This window comes from Chionomys nivalis, chromosome 4 (genome assembly GCF_950005125.1).
Source record: "Chionomys nivalis chromosome 4, mChiNiv1.1, whole genome shotgun sequence".
NCBI lineage: Eukaryota > Metazoa > Chordata > Mammalia > Rodentia > Cricetidae > Chionomys > Chionomys nivalis.
The window spans coordinates 6,772,701-6,789,768 of record NC_080089.1 but is presented as its reverse complement, the minus strand read 5'-3'; positions in this window follow the sequence as shown (position 1 = coordinate 6,789,768).

The window sequence follows — 17,068 nt, the reverse complement described above, 5'->3', positions numbered from 1 at the left end:
ACCATGGTATGCTGTTAGAAGTTAGGACCAATAACTCCCTGACCTCAGAGGTGCCTCATGTCTTTTTATCACAGTTGCTGCATTTAAGTGAAAATAAGCAAACGATGTTCTTAATGGACATGTTGAGAAGTAAATTAATTAATTGCATTATGAAGGGCATACTTTAACAAACACAAAATGTAGCCAAATAGACTTGATTTGAAGAAAAACTAGTGCCATACTGTTTAAAGTAAATCCTTTCTATTTTCCCCAATTCTGGGGTCAGAGCAGGTCAAGTAACCTCAATTCTACCATCTCAGAAGAGAGAGACAGACCAATTCCACACAGCTGTGGCAGGGATTTGAGCAGAGGGCATACTGAAAAAGAGCTAATATTGGTAACTCCTGCTATCATAGAGGACATCTATGTGGGACAGCAGGGGCTTCAAACAAACAACTAGAATGAGAGCAGCGCATATCAGGCAAAGAACACTTTAGCTTCTGAATTGGTACCACTGCAGTGAAAGACACAAAAATGCTTCCTTTTTTTATAGTCACACAGAGAGTCACTAGGTCACAGCAGGGTGCAAGACATAGGAGCCCATGTGAAGTCAGCTCAAGAAACAGTGGGTTTAGTGACACAAGGAAGGGCAGGTCAGACTATTTTGTCGTGTTATAATGTGCCATTAGGTCATTGAGATAAAATCTGACCTTTAGAAGAACTAAAGTTTTAAATAGAATAAAGGTTTAGCCTTCCATATTATTTACTAATCTGGAAAGAAGAAAGTCTAACAAGTAGATGCCTCATGAATACTTTAAACATGAATAAATTCCTCTTTATATGTTAATCTTGTCCTTTCTCCAAATCTCAGAATTCTTTCTCTCAAGACTATTCTGTATTCCTAAAACTAGCATAGTCAATATTTAATTTTTAAAGTTTTAACTAATCAGCCATTATTAATGTTTACCTGTAAATTGATATAGTAAGATTTAAAATAATTTTATTTAAGACACAGTTGGGACAATGGTCAATTGTATAATAAAATCCTGATTGGTCAGTAGCCAGGCAAGAAGTATAGGCAGGACAACCAGGCAGGAAGTAAAGGCAGGGTGACAAGAGCAGGAGAATTCTGGGAAGAGGAAAGCTCATTCTGCAGTTGTGACCAAACTACAGAGGAAGCAAGATGTGACTGCCTTGCTGAAAAAGATACCAAGCCACATGGCCAACATAGATAAGAATTATGGACTGGTATAAGTTATAAGAATTAGTTAATAAGAAGAGCCTGAGATACTGGGCCAATGAGTTTATAACTAATGTAGACCTTTGTGTGATTGTTGGGCTGTGGGATCTGGTGGAACAAATAACCTCAGTCAACACTTCCATACAAGGTTTTCTTCGAGAGTGAGAATTTGAGGTTAAGTTCCCATGATTGCATGATAATCCCTCCTCCACACTCAGTGGTTTCTCCAGTCTCTTTTGGGCTCTTACAAGGGCATTCATTTTACTCATGAGAGTTCAGCTGTCATAAATTAAACGTCTCTCAATAATACAAGTCACGAAACAACATTTGGTGATTAATGTTTCTATGTAATCCCTTCAGGACTCTCAAATCCTCTAGATATGCCATTCTTGAAGTACTGTGGGTGGGTATCTCAAACAGCATGGCTATCATAGATTTCCTTATTCTTTTCTCTTTCTCTCTTGCTGAATTAAAGAAGCTTTTTATTTTTCTTGCTCCAATCACTGCTGACTTGTTTGTCTAGTTTTTGTCTGTTTTCACAGTTCTGTATATCTCCCTTACTCTTCAACTCAAGTATCATGGAATTAATACATAGCACTTTTCTTGATTGTAATAATGACAGATTTCTCATGTCTGCCTTCCTAATACTCTTCAAAGAGGTTAACCAGAGGATTGGAACATTTAAATCATGACAAAGACTTTTAATTCCTTTGTCCCTGTGGTCCTCAACCACAATTGTTTTTCTGATCTTCAACTCAGAATGTAGCCTGGACATCAAGTCTACCATGCTACATTCATGTAGCATTGTAGTTTCTCAACTCAGAGGAAATAAAATTGTCGTTTTAATTTTGATGTCTTTCTTCTTTTCCTTTCCTTTCTTTTCTTTTTTCCCCTTTCTTTTCTGATATTGGGTATTATGACTAGGGGCTAGACACCCTAGACAGACATTCTTCTGCTGAACTACTTTCCAGCAATAATTTTGGTATATATTATGATATTAGGTCTCAATAAATTTTCAAACTAGACCTAAATCCTGTCCCTTGTTTACATGCATCATATACTAAATAAAATCTTTCCTCATCATTCATGGCACAAATGGGAACATATGTATAAAACAGTAAACCTCGAGCATGCCATCTTTATTCCAGTTCCCTATAGCTATGCAAACTGATATGTGTCAGATAAAGCCAGATATTTCTATCAGTTATAGCCTCTCCTTATATTTTCTACAGAAGCAAATCTTCCAGGTTATCTTTTCTCCCTTTAACAATTCTCTATATTTATTTAACCTTATGTGAATAGCTGATATACTGTGAAAGAGACTTTTACTTATTTCTTAAAAATGGCACTAAGGCCCAAAGTTAAGTGTCAAAAGCTATTAAGTAGCCTGAATTCTACTCTAAAATCTGGACCAACCACGAGACTGCCTTCTCTCATTATAGCTCAGTGAAAATTGGTTGCCTACCACCATGGCCTCACTAAACCTCACTGGTAGCTTTGTGTTCCTGGTACAGAACATAGATGCTCTCTTCTGAACCTAAAGTTGAGAATAAACTGTTTGCTCCAGCATCTCTATGGAGATGTAAGGGTTCTGCTATCTTTTACAAATAATCAGAACTATTTTGGTTTTGATAAATATAATTTAAATATTCCTTAACCACCTAGGTACATAGTAGATATATTATCATTTGAATATAAAGCATTCTAGTAAGATCTACCTAATTTTCCCAGACTCACACCGTGTTGCTTCATGCCTGTGCCCATTTTGTGTATATTCTGGTTGATTTGAATGTCAACTTGACACAAATTAGAATCACCTGAGTAGGGCATTTCACTTAAAAGTACAGTTTGCCTTTATTGAGCTGGGAAGAGCAGTCTGAATTGGGAGTGGAGACTTTGGACAATAGTGCAGGTAATTGGAGCTATAGAAAGAAGGACAATGCCTTTGTTTAGTTAGCCTTCCCTCTTTTTTTCTGAGTTAATTCCTCTGCTAAGGCTGCTGATTTCTTTCCAGATAGCAAAGCCAGAATTTCTAAGCTTTCATTACAGTCTAGAAACTAGGGACTCTCCAGTAACCTTTTGATATTCCAGGGAGATACAGAGATTACTGTTGACTGATCAATTGCTTTTTCATCCCTCATGCTTCCAGGTAGTATAAAATAGCCTATAGAGACTAATCGCCTACTGAGGCTTTTGTCCTCAAGCATGGAACAATTACAGGTTCTTAGTATTCTCTTCTTTTTTTTTACATACGTATATGTAACACACACTCATATATAATAAACAATGCATATATATTAACTATGTAATATACAATGCATACACATATATGCTATGTGTGTGTGTGTGTGTGTGTGTATGCACAATAAGACCACTGGTTCTAAAGCAGTGGTTCTCAAATTTTCTAATGTTGCAACATGTTTTTACAGTTTCTCATATTATGGTGACCTCTGATCATAAAATTATTCTTGCTGCTAATTCATAAACAATTTTGTTACTGTTATGAATCATAACATAAATATCTGTGTTTTGTGATGGTCTTAGGTGACCCCTATGAAAGGGTTCTTTAGTCCCACTTAAGAACCACTGCCATAGAGAAATCTGACAAATAGGGTAGCATATGTATGTGGTGTGCATGTGTAAGCATGTGTGCCTGTGTGTGTGTGCACATCAGTTGAATATGCTTGTAGAGATTGGAAATGGACATAAGGTCCCTTCCTCAATTGTTCCCCACCTTAAACAAGGATATGTGATTTCTTAACCCAATCCAATTAGCTTGCTCTGAAGATCTCTAGTCTAGGCTTTCCTCATACTGGGCTGGCAGGCAGCCTTCCTCATCCACCTGGCTTTTACATGAGTTCTGGGAAATTGAGCTGCAATGCTCATAATTGTGAAGTGGGCACTTTTACAAAATAAACCATCTCTGCAGCCCTGTGTCCTTTTGAAAGTTGAGAGAGTGTCCTTCACAAGTTGCTAATCATAGGTCAAAGATGACTTGAGATATCTTTTTATTTTTTAAGAAATGTAGCTGTCACAAGATAATGAGACATGCTATTGACATTCATCTGACTGACCTATGTAGTCTTTATCTGAGATGAAGGCAAATAGTTTATGTTTTATATGCAGAGCCAGAGAGTCAAAATGAACTGTTCTAAGACCTGTATCCTTAGAGCTCATTCAGCCCTAGTCTATAAATGGCTGACTGATAGAGAGCCCCCTCTTTCAATTGTACAATCATCTACCTAGTTAAAAACTGAATTGAAATATTTTCCTGGGGAAAAAAGCCAGTTTGGTGTTCTGTTTTTAAAATCTGTCTTTGCAGATTATATAAAAAAATAAGAATGAAAAAAATGCTATTTCAGGCTGCATTTAGAATGCATTAAAATTAATCTAAAATATCTACAGGGCCTGTGAAGTTGTATGGAAATGAGCTGCTCTCCAAGTTAATGCCATGGAAAATGGTAGCTAAGCTGATCTCTTTCCACAGACTTTTAATGATGTATTTCTCTTAGGATCTTAAGGAACTTTAGATCTAGGAGCTTTTAACTGTAGCTTGTGGATGATTCAAAGTGAAATTTGACTTGGCTTCCACTATGTGTGAGTTTCAAAATATCTAGTAGCTTCCTTTATAGGATTTCAATTCCATATATATAACTGAAAAGATGTTTTAGAGGGAGATGTTTATACTAACTCTTCCAAGCCACCAAGTCTCTGACCTTCCTTTTACATTTTTCATGTGTCACAGCTTTGCTCTAAAAATGACCTTTGGTTCTCATGTGTAGGTGTATGTGTAGTAGGAGCTGCAGGCTGTGTTCCTGCTGCCCTAACTTCTGGTCGCCTGGTTAGCTTATGTCCCGAAATAACAACACACAAACTGTATTCTTTTAAACACTGCTTGGCCCATTATATCTAGCCTCTTCTTGGCTAACTCTCGCACCTGGACTAGCCCATTTCTAATAATGTGTGTAGCACCCCAAGGTGCGCTTACTGGGAAGATTCTAGCCTACGTCCATCCTGGGTCGGAGCTTCATCGCATCTGCCCTGGGGAGCAGCTGCATGCCATCTAAGCTCACTTCCTCTTCCTCCCAGCATTCTGTTCTGTTTCCTCCACCCACCTATGTTCTAACCTATGAGGGCCAAGCAATTTCTTTATTATTTAACCAATAACCTTCTTCCATCATTTCCCCTTTTTCTGTTTAAACAAAAAAGGAAGGCTTTAACTTTAACATAGCAAAATTACATATAACAAAACAGTTATCAAGTAAGAATTACAGTTACAATATTTACATCTATTTTATCTTTATCATAACTAAGGAAAACTATAACTATCTATTCTTCAACTCCATCAAAGACTCCAGAAGGATATAATATTACCCAAGTAAATGAGAAGTAAGCAACTTACAAAACTCTAGAAATCACAGAGACATCTTGCTGCCTGGACAGTCACCCAAAGTTCCTCTGTATCGTTGGGACATCCATCTTCGGCCTACAGGCCCATAGTATCCAGAGACATTTCCATGAAGCAGGAAAATTCCAAAGACAGTTCAGTCACTTTCTGTTGTGTCCTGCAGAATGTCTCGTAGACTCTTTCATAAATCAGGAACCCCGAAAGACCATCTCACTTCTAGGCAAGTTCAGCAGTCCTTTTTCTGCGGGTTCTTTGTGTCCAGTTCATGCAACAGTCCAGGCAAGAGCAGTTTCTTGCCCAAATGGCTATCAAACTCCTTAAGTAGCCTCTTCGATGCCCATCTTCCTCTTGAAGTAGATTGGTGCTGCCAGGAGCAGACATGTCTCATTGTCATGAAAAAGGGTACCCTAAGTTATTAGAACATTTAAAATGCCATATTCTGTAGTCTTTGAAAGATATAAAGAATGCCTATCTAAAATATATCTATGTACATCTAGAAAATCTAACTAACATAACTACAAGCTTGACTATTATCGATGATTATCCATTAACAACCTATATACATTACATTTTTAAGTGAACTACACAATCACAATACCTTAATCAAGATTAGAAATACATATACATATAACAAAATTGACCTTAAATCTCTATCAATAAAGCAAAATCTATACTAATGCAAATTACTCATGCCTATATCATATCCCCTTTAAATGTAAAAGAACATTTATAAGCAATATTTGGGAATATGAGCGCAGTTATTTCTCTCCAAACTGCTTCCTGCTGTATGGGGGCATCGTTAATTAGGTCTTTCATGGTATAACCTGTGTGCCAGGTTCATCTCAGTTGACAGTTGAATGAAGTAATTTTCTGAAGGTATTCACAGCAACATTTCAGGAGGGCGTGGTCCATAATACCATATTGGGATAGAAGTAATCCACAGGGTCTCATCCTCTGTGAAAACAAAAGAAGAAACTCCTTTCCAAAGCATCATGTCCTTAGATCCAAATTTTAAAGTCAAAGTATTTTGAAAATATCTAACTTGGATTAGTTTAGCAGCATTTATAAACAAATATCTTTTAGCAGCTCTTGCTCTTTCCTCAGCATTCAAAGAATTCAAAGAGAGCATAATAGCGTACAGTATCAAGATTCTCTGTGTATTTTCCATCTTTGTACAGCTTTATTATAACCTCTATTTCATTTATTTTACTTTTATTTTGAGACAGGTTTTCTGTATATCTTTGTCCTGGAATAACTCTGTAGACCAGGCTGTCCTTCAACTCTCAGAGATCCTTCTGTCTCTGCCTCCCAGGCATTGGGATTAAAGAAGTGTTGCTTCCACACGTTGAAGTCTCAGAGGTCAATCTCCCTCTGCCTTCCAAGTGTTGGGATTAAAGGTGTGTACTACCACACCCAACCACTCTCTTTCTTCCTTTTTATTTTACTTTTAAGTACTTTAACTCTTAGCTTACATATATTTTTAACACACTGTAAATCATTTAAACATTTTCTTTGACTTTGAATCTTTCTTTCACTGTATATCTCTCTTTTTCTGACCACACGAGCCTTGAAATTACTGAGCAATATGGGTAGGTTTAAAGCTGTGGCTTTGATGGCTGGATTCAGCCCATTCCTTAGCTTTCCAGCCTCATGGCTGAGGTACCGGCTGTTGCCTTGTTTATCACCACAACTCTGTGGCGTTTCAAGGTCCTTGCCAGCAAACAAGCTACAACACTCAAAAGCTCTCTCTGTAGCTGACCTCCTGCCTCAAAGAGTCAGAGTTTGCCCTGGTAGGATGGCCCACAAAGCCGACATTTTTAAATGGCGCAGCTTTTTTCCTGCTACAGCTGAAAACCAAAAAGCATGCATTCAGCTTTTATTAATACCATTTAAGGGCTTTGTGGCAGGACCTCTTAATGAGCTGCAGGGTTTTGCAGCTAAAGCTGAGTCAGGAAGCCTCTCTTAGATGAGTGTGCTTGTTTGCCTCTAGCAAGCAGAACAGACCCAAGAAATTACTGCTACCACGTCGGACGCCATTCTGTAGTAGGAGCTGCGGGCTGTGTTCCTGTTGCCCCAGCTCCTGGTCGCCTGGCTAGCTTATGCCCCGAAATAACAACACACAAACTGTATTCTTTTTAACACTGCTTGGCCCATTATATATAGCCTATTCTCGGCTAACTCTCGCACCTGGACTAGCCCATTTCTAATAATGTGTGTAGCACCCCAAGGAGCGCTTACCGGGAAGATTCTAGCCTACATCCATCCTGGGTCAGAGCTTCATCGCATCTGCCCTGGGGAGCAGCTGCATGCCATCTAAGCTCACTTCCTCTTCCTCCCAGCATTCTGTTCTGTTTCCTCCACCCACCTATGTTTTAACCTATGAGGGCCAAACAGTCAAGCAGTTTCTTTATTATTTAACCAATGACCTTCCTCCATCATGTATGTGTTCAGGTGTATATTTGTAAATCTTTGTAGGTGTGTGTGTGCATGACTAGGGAAACAAGAGAACAATTTCAAAAGTCATTTCTTAGGCACAGTCTGCCTTGGACAAACTGTCTCCCTGGCTTGGAACTCAAATAATTGGCTAGGCTAACTGAACACCAAGTCCCAGGGATCATCCAAGGCCATGGAAATAGTAATATATGTCACCACATATGACTTTTCATCTTCCTTATTTTTTTGGTTTTGTTATTTATTTTTGTTTTGTTTGCTTGTTTTGAAACAGTGTCTCTTCATGTATCCCAAACTCTTAAGAAACTCACTAATTTCCACTTATGAGTGAGTACATACCATGTTTGCCTTTCTGGTCTGGGTTATCAGATATAAAGGATAACCAGCCTGTAGTCCATGACCACAGAGAAGCTAGGTAACAAGGAGAACCCTAAGAGTGACATACATAGTACCCCCTGGAAAGGACAAATAGACAAGATCTCCTGGGAAAATTGGGAGCATGGGTGGAGAGACAGAAGTGGAGGCAGAAGGGAGGAGGAAAACATGAGGGAAAGGAATGCTCAAGAAGGGGGAAGGACAGAGAGCAAGAGCAAGGGAAGATATATCTTGATTGAGGGATCCATTGTGATTGTAGCCCTTTGATTATGAGGGTAGCAAGAAACCAGCCACTAGGGAAATTCCCAGGAATCTACAAGACTAAGTGAAGTCCCAAAGTAGTAGTGGACAGTGTGCCTTTACTGGCCTTTCCTTGTAATCAGATTGATGACTGTCTTAATTATAAACATAGAACCTTCATCCAGCAACTGATAGGATCAGATGCAGAGAGCAATAGCCGAGCATTGAACTGAGCACCCAGAGTCCAGTCGAAGAGAGGTAAGAGTGAGAATATGAACAAAGGGGTCAAGACCATGATGGGGATACCCACATAGACAGCTGACCTGAGCTAGTAGTAGCTCACTGACTCTAGAATGACAATGGGGGAGCCTTCATAGATTTAAACTAGACCCTCTGAATGTGGGTGACCATTGTATGTCTGTGGGGCCACTGTGGGGATCAGGATTTTTTTTTTTTGTATTTTCTTACTTTGGAAAATTTAATTTTTTTTAAAAAAAATTTTATTAAAAATTTCTGCCTCCTGCCCGCCTCCCTTTTCCCTCTCCGTACCCCCACTCCCAACACCCCACTCTTATCCTCCTCACTTTCCAGTCGGAAGAGCAGTCAGGGTTCCCTGCCCTGTGGGCAGTCCAAGGTCCTTCTCCCCATCCAGGTCTAGGAAGGTGAGCATCCAAAGAGGCTAGGCTCCCACAAAGCCAGTACATGAAGTAGGATTAAAACTCAGTGCCATTGTCCTTGGCTTCTCAGAAGCCCTAATTGTCCACCTTATTCAGAGAGTCCGGTTTTATCCCATGCTTTTTCAGTCCCAGTTCAGATGGCCTTGGTGAGCTCCCAATTGATCAGCCCCACCGTCTCAGTGGGTGGGTGCCCCCCTCGCGGTCTTGACTTCCTTGCTCATGTTCTCCCTCCTTCTGTTCCTCATTTGGACCTTGGGAGCTCAGTCCATTGCTCCAGTGTGGGTCTCCGTCTCTATCTCCATCCATCGCTAGATGAAGGTTCTATGGTGATATGCAAGATATTCATTAATATGGCTATAGGATCGGGCCATTTCAGGCTCTCTCTCTCGTCAAAAGGCCAAGGACCTAGTTGGGGAAATCTCTCTGGACTCCTGGGAACCTCTCTAGAGTCAAGGCTCTTGCCAACTCTAAAATGACTCTCTTAATTAAGGTATATACTTCCCTGCTCCCATATCCATCCTTCCATTATCCCAACCATCCCATTCCCCCAAGCTCTCCCCATCCTCCCCTTCTCACTTGTCTCTCCCCATCTTCCCTTTCTCCCATCCCACCCCACCCCCCCCAGTTCTCAATTTTTGCCCAATATTCTGGTCTACTTCCAATATCCAGGAGGATATCTGTATGTTTTCCTTTGGGTTCACCTTCTTATTTAGCTTCTCTAGGATAGCGAATTATTGGCTCAATGTCCTTTATTTATGGCTAAGAACCAGTTATGAATGAGTACATCCCATGTTCATCTTTTTGAGACCAGGTTACCTCACTCAGGGTAGTGTTTTCTATTTCTATCCATTTGCATGCAAAATTCAAGATGTCATTGTTTTTTACTGCTGAGTAGTACTCTAATATGTCTATATTCCACACTTTCTTCATCCATTCTTCCATGGAAGGGCATCTAGGTTGTTTCCAGGTTCTGTCTATTACAAATAATGCTGCTATGAACATAGTTGAACAAATTCTTTTGTAGTATGATAGGGCATCTCTTGGGTTTATTCCCAACAGTGGTATTGCTGGGTCCTGGAGTAGGTTGATCCCAAATTTCCTGAGAAACTGCCACACTGCTTTCCATAATGATTGCACAAGTTTGCATTCCCACCAGCAATGGATGAGTGTACCCCTTACTCCACAACCTCTCCAGCAAAGGCTATCATTGGTGTTTTGATTTTAGCCATTCTGACAGGTTTAAGATGATATCTCAAAGTTGTTTTGATTTGCATTTCCCTGATCGCTAAGGAGGTTGAGCATGACCTTAAGTGTCTTTTGGCCATTTGAATTTCTTCTGATGAGAATTCTCTGTTCAGTTCAGTGCCCCATTTTTAATTGGGTTAATTAGCATTTTAAAGTCTAGTTTCTTGAGTTCTTTATATATTTTGGAGATCAGACCTTTGTCTGTTGCAGGGTTGGTGAAGATCTTCTCTCAGTAAGTGAGTTGCTTTTTTGTCTTAGTGACAATGTCCTTTGCTTTACAGAAGCTTCTCAGTTTCAGGAGGTCCCATTTATTCAATGTTGCCCTTAATGTCTGTGTTGCTGGGGTTATATGTAGGAAGTGATCTCCTGTGCCCATATGTTGTAGAGTGCTTCCCACTTTCTTTTCTATCAGGTTCAGTGTGTTCAGACTAATATTGAGGTCTTTAATCCATTTGGACTTGAGTTTTGTGCATGGTGATAGATATGGATCTATTTTCATTCTTCTACAGGTTGACAACCAGTTCTGCCAGCACCATTTGTTGAAGATGCTCTCTTTCTTCCATTGTATACTTTTAGTTCCTTTATCAAAAATCAGGTGTTCATAAGTTTGTGGGTTAAAATCTGGGTCTTCTACTTGATTCCATTGATCAACTTCTCTGTTTTTATTTTTTATGCTCTGTAATAGACTTTGGAGTCAGGGATGGTATTGCCTCCAGACGTTCCTTTATTGTATAAGATTGTTTTGACTATCATGGGTTTTTTGTTTTTCCATGTAAAGTTGATTATTGTCCTCTCAAGGTCTGTGAAGAATTTTGATGGGGATTGCATTGAATCTATAGATTGCTTTTGGGAGAATTGACATTTTTACTATGTTGATCCTCCCAATCCAAGAGCAAGGGAGATCCTTCCATTTTCTGGTATCCTCTTCAATTTCTTTCTTCAAAGACTTAAAGTTATTGTCAAATAGATCTTTCACTTCCTTGGTCAGAGTTACCCCAAGATATTTTATGCTGTTTGTGGCTATCGTGAAAGGTGATGATTCTCTTATTTCCCTCTCTGCTTCCATATCCTTTGTGTATAAGAGGGCGACTGATTTTTTTGGAGTTGATCTTGTATCCTGCCACATTACTAAAGGTATTTATCAGCTGTAGAAGTTCTTTGGTAGAGTTTTTGGGGTCGCTTATATATACTATCATATCGTCTGCAAATAACGAAAGTTTAACTTCTTCCTTTCCAATTCGAATCATCTTGATCCCCTTATGTTGTCTTATTGCTATTGCAAGAAATTCAAGCACTATATTGAAGAGGTATGGAGAGAGTGGACAGCCTTGTTATGTTCCTGATTTTAGTGGGATAGCTTTGAGTATCTCTCCATTTAATATGATGTTAGCTGTCGGCTTGCTGTAAATAGCTTTTATTATATTTAGATATGACCCTTGTATTTCTAATCTTTCCAAGACCTTCATCATAAAGGGATGTTGAATTTTGTCAAATGCTTTTTCAGCATCTAATGAAATCATCGTATGTTTTTTTTCTTTCAGTTTATTTATATGATGGATTACATTGATATATTTGCATATGTTGAACCAGCCCTGCATCTCTGGGATGAAGCCTACTTGATCAAAATGGATAATTTTTCTAATGTGTTCTTGGATTCAGTTTGCCAGTAATTTATTGAGAATTTTTGTGTCAATGTATATGAGTGAAATAGGCCTGTAATTCCCTTTCTTGTTTGGGTCTTTGTGTGGTTTTGGTATCAGGGTAATTGTAGCTTCATAAAAGGAATTTGGCAATGACTCTTCTGATTCTATATTGTGAAATACATTAAGGAGTATAGGTATTAGCTCTTCTTGGAAGTTCTGGTAGAATTCTTCATTGAATCCATCTGGTTCTGGGCTTTTTTTGGAAGGGAGGTTTCTGATAACAGTTTCTAATTCTTTGCGACTAACAGGTTTATTTATATTGTTCACCTGGTCTTGGTTTAACTTTGGTACTTATCTAAAAAATGTCCATTTCTTTTGCATTTTCCAGTTTTGTGGCATACAGGCTTTTGTAGTAAGATCTAATGATTCTCTGAATTTCCTCTGTGTCTGTTGTTAAGTCCCCCTTTTCATTTCTGATGTTATTAATTTGCATGTTCTCTCTCTGTCGATTGATTAGTTTGGATGGGGTTTGTGGAACTTGTTGATTTTCTCCAAGAACCAACTTTTTGTTTCCTTTATTCTTTGGATTGTTTTCTGTGTTTCTATTTTGTTGATTTCAGCCCTCAGTTTGATTATTTCCAGTCTTTTACTCCTTCTGGTTGAGTCTGCTTCTTTTTTTTCTAGAGCTTTCAGGTGTGCTGTTAAGTCTCCACTGTGTGCTTTCTCTGTTTTATTTATGTGGGCACCTAGTGCTATGAACTTTCCTCTTAGCACTGCTTTCATAGTGTCCCATAGGTTTGAGTATGTTGTGTATTTATTTTCATTAAATTCAAGTAAGACATTAATTTCTTTCTTTATTTCTTCCTTGACCCAGGTGTGGTTCAGTAGTTGACTATTCAGTTTCCATGAGTTTGTAGGCTTTCTGGGTATAGCCTCATTGTTGAATTCTAACTTTAATCCGTGGTGATCCGATAGGACACAGGTGGTCACTAAAATTTGTCTGTATCTGTGGAGGTTTACTTTGTTACCGAGTGTGTGGTCAATTTTCGAGGAGGTTCCATGAGCTGCAGAGAAGAAGGTATATTCTTTTCTGTTTGGGTGGAATGTCCTATAGATGTCTGTTAAATCCATTTGCTTCATTGCCTCCATTAATTCTCTTATTTCTCTATTAGGTTTCTGTCTGATTGACCTGTCCATTGGTGAGAGAGGTGTGTTGAAGTCTCCTAATATTAGTGTGTGTGGTTTGATGTCTGCCTTGAGTTCTAGTAATGTTTCTTTTACATAAGTGGGTCCTTTTATATTAGGGGCATAGATATTCAGGATTGAGACTTCATCTTGATGAATTGTTCCTGTTATGAGCATAAAATGACCATCTCTATTGAAGGACCCCTGCCCAGCTTAGCACCAGTAACGCCATTTTGCAAGGTTTGTACTACACGTTTAGGGTTTAACTGAGGACAGTATGAGAGGCTGCCAATAAAAATAAATGCAGAGACAGCAAAACAAGATATCTGTGGTCAGACATTTTGTCTGAAGGAGGAACAAAAAACACCGAGAAAAACCCTAGACAGAGCCAAGTCAGTTCATATCTGATATTTGGGAATTTGACTTAGCCTTGGACTCGGCCATATTCAGGCTTACCAATGGGAACCCTGTAACTATGCTTCTCGCTTCTGTGCCCGCGCTTCTGCTTCTCAACCCCTATAAAATTTCCCCTACCCCAGCCGGAGGGCGTGCGAGTCATTCCAAAGACTTTGCCGCCCCAGGTACCTGTGCATCTGAATAAACCTCTTGCTGTTTGCATCCGCACGAGTGGTTTTGACTGATCCTTGGGTAGGGGGTCTCTCCAAAATAAGACATCCCCAATTGGGGGGGGGTCTTTCATTTTGGTGCATTGGCCGGGAAACCTAGACCCCCACTCAGGGACCACCGACCCACCTTCGGGAGGTAAGCTGGCCAGCCGTCTTTGTGCCGTGTTTGTTATGTGTTTGCGTACTTGTCTGAATTGTTACGCTGCAAATCTGTATTCTGTCTGTGCAATTCAGCTGAGTCGGTCTGTATCTGGCGGGTCTTAGAAGGAGCTGACGAGCTCAAACTTCTTCCCCGCAGCCCTGGAAGACGTTCCACGGGTGTCTGAAGCCCGATTTTATGGGTCTCATCTGTCTGATCCCACGACCAGAGCAGGACTTTTTGGGGCTCCGCCCGTGTCCGAGGGGTCTCTCCAAAAAAAAGACATCCCCATTCGGGGGGGGGTCTTTCACTATCTCTTCTGATTGATTTTAGTTTGAAGTCAGATTTGTTAGAAATTAGTATGACCACACCTGCTTGTTTCTTAGGTCCATTTGCTTGAAAAACCTTTTTCCAGCCCTTTACTCTGAGTAGATGTCTATCTTTAGCTGGGCGGTGGTGGCGCACGCCTTTAATCCCAGCACTTGGGAAGCAGAAGCAGGCAGATCCCTGTGAGTTCGAGACCAGCCTGGTCTACAAGAGCTAGTTCCAGGACAGGCTCCAAAACCACAGAGAAACCCTGTCTCGAAAAACCAAAAAAAAAAAAAAAGATGTCTATCTTTGTGGTTCAGGTGTGTTTCTTGTAAACAGCAGAATATTGGATCCTGTTTTCATATCCAATCTCTTAGCATGTGCCTTTTAATAGGTGAGTTGAGTCCATTGATATTAAGTGATAATAATGACCAGTGGTTGTTAACCCCGTCATTTTTTCTTTTTTCAGTGGTAGAGTTTGTGTGTTTCCCTTCTTTGAGTTGTACTGGTGAAGGGTAGCTAGTTGTCTGAGTTATTATAGGTAGTGTTGGCAATGTTGGATTCCTTGGGTTGTGATTTTCCTTCTATTTCTTTCTGTAAGCCTGTGTTTGTGGCTATGTATTGTTTAAATTTGTTCTTATCCTGGAATATTTTGTTTTCTCCATTGATAGTGAACGATAGCTTGGCTGGGTATAGTAATTTGGGCTTGCATCCATGGTCTCTTAATTTCTGCAGTACCTCTATCCAGGACCTTCTGGCTTTCATGATTTTCATAGAGAAGTTCCATATAAGTCTGATAGGTTTACCTTTATAAGTTACTTGACCTTTTTCCTTTGCAGCTCTAATTACTCTATCTTTAATCTGTATGTTTTGTGTTTTGATTATTATATGGTGAGGGGATTTTTTTTTGATCCAGTCTATTTGGTATTCTGTATGCTTTTGAATATTCAAAGGAATATCTGACTTTATGTTGGGAAGTTTTCTTCCATAATTTTGTTAAATAAATTTTCTGGGCCTTTGAGCTGTAATTCTTCTCTTTCTTCTATCCCTATTATTCTTAGGTTTGGTCTTTTTATTGTGTCTCATATTTCCTGAATGTTTTATGATGAGAATTTGTTGGATTTGCTGTTTTCTTTGATCAGTGCGTTTATTTTCTCAATGGTGTCTTCACAGTCTGAGATTCTTTCTTCTATCTCTTATATTCTATTAGTTATGCTTGTTTCTGTAGTCTCTGTTCGTTGACCTAGATTTTCCATATCCAGTCGGCCCTTGGTTTGTGTTTTCTTCCTTGCCTCCATTTGAACTGTTTTCATTACCTGTTTGATTGTTTTTCTTGGTTTCCCAGGGTATCATTTATGTATTTATTCATTTCTTCAAACTTTTTATTATACTTCTCATACATTTCTATAAGGGCGTTTTTTGCATGCTGTTTAAGGGACTCTATCTCTTTCATAATGTCAATTTTCCACCCTTCATCTGGATTAGGGTGTTCAAGACCATCTGTTGTAAGATCATTGGGTTCTGTTGTTTTTCAGATTCATGGAGGAATTCTTGCCTTGGCGCCTGCCCATCTCTTCCTTCAAATGCTATCAGATGGATCTTATGGAACAGGATCAGATTCCCTTGCTGGCCAGGGACCTTGCTGACAAAGGGCCTACCTTGCTGCAGGTAGGCTATTGAAGCAAAGCAATTCCAGCCTGCCCCATTGCCCTCAGCACCCTGTCCTGTCCCAGGGTCCAAACAGACTGAGATGGTGGATCCCGTGGCCCTGTGAAGAGAGGAAGAAGGCAGGAGGTTATTGGGTGCAAACTGGGATGGGTTAGGGAGAGAGAGGCCCCAGCAGAGGGGAGCAGCCCCTGCCAAATGACCGGGGAGTGAAGGGGTTGGGGAATGTCCCTACTCTGTTTCCAGCCTCCTGCCACGGGTCAAGAGCACACTCACCAACCACTCTGATAGTTCCCCCAGAACAGGATCAGGTTCCCTTTGTGGTCAGGAACCTCCCTGACAAAGGGCCTACCTTGCTGCAGGCAGGCTATTGATGCAAAGCAATTCCTGCCCGCCCTGTAGCTCTTAGCACTCTGACCCAGTGCCCAAACAGGCTGAGCTGGCGAATCCCAGGGCCCTGCAGAAAGGAGGAAGAAGGGAGGAGGTTCCTGGGTGCAAACTGGGATGGGTTAGGAAGAGAGAAGCCCCAGCAGAGGAGAGCAGCCCCTGCCAAATGACCTGGGAGTGAAGGTATTCCAATTCTATGAAGCCACTGTGAGAATCCTGTCTCAGTCTCCTGTTTGACTCAGTGGTAAATGCTGGTCTCTTATTTTTGGTATCATCAGAGCAGGAAGCATAACAAGGCAAAACACAATTGACTCTAGTTTTCAAATATGTAGCTTTGTATTGCTAAAAGTTAATTACAAAGGAAAAAATTCACATTTTGAATTTATTCATCTCAAGAATAATTCTATCTAGAAAAAGAAACAGGGACTAAAGAGCTGTTGTACTGGGGTTCTTAAGAGGAAAAATTAACAAAACAAATATTTATTACAAAGAACATTTC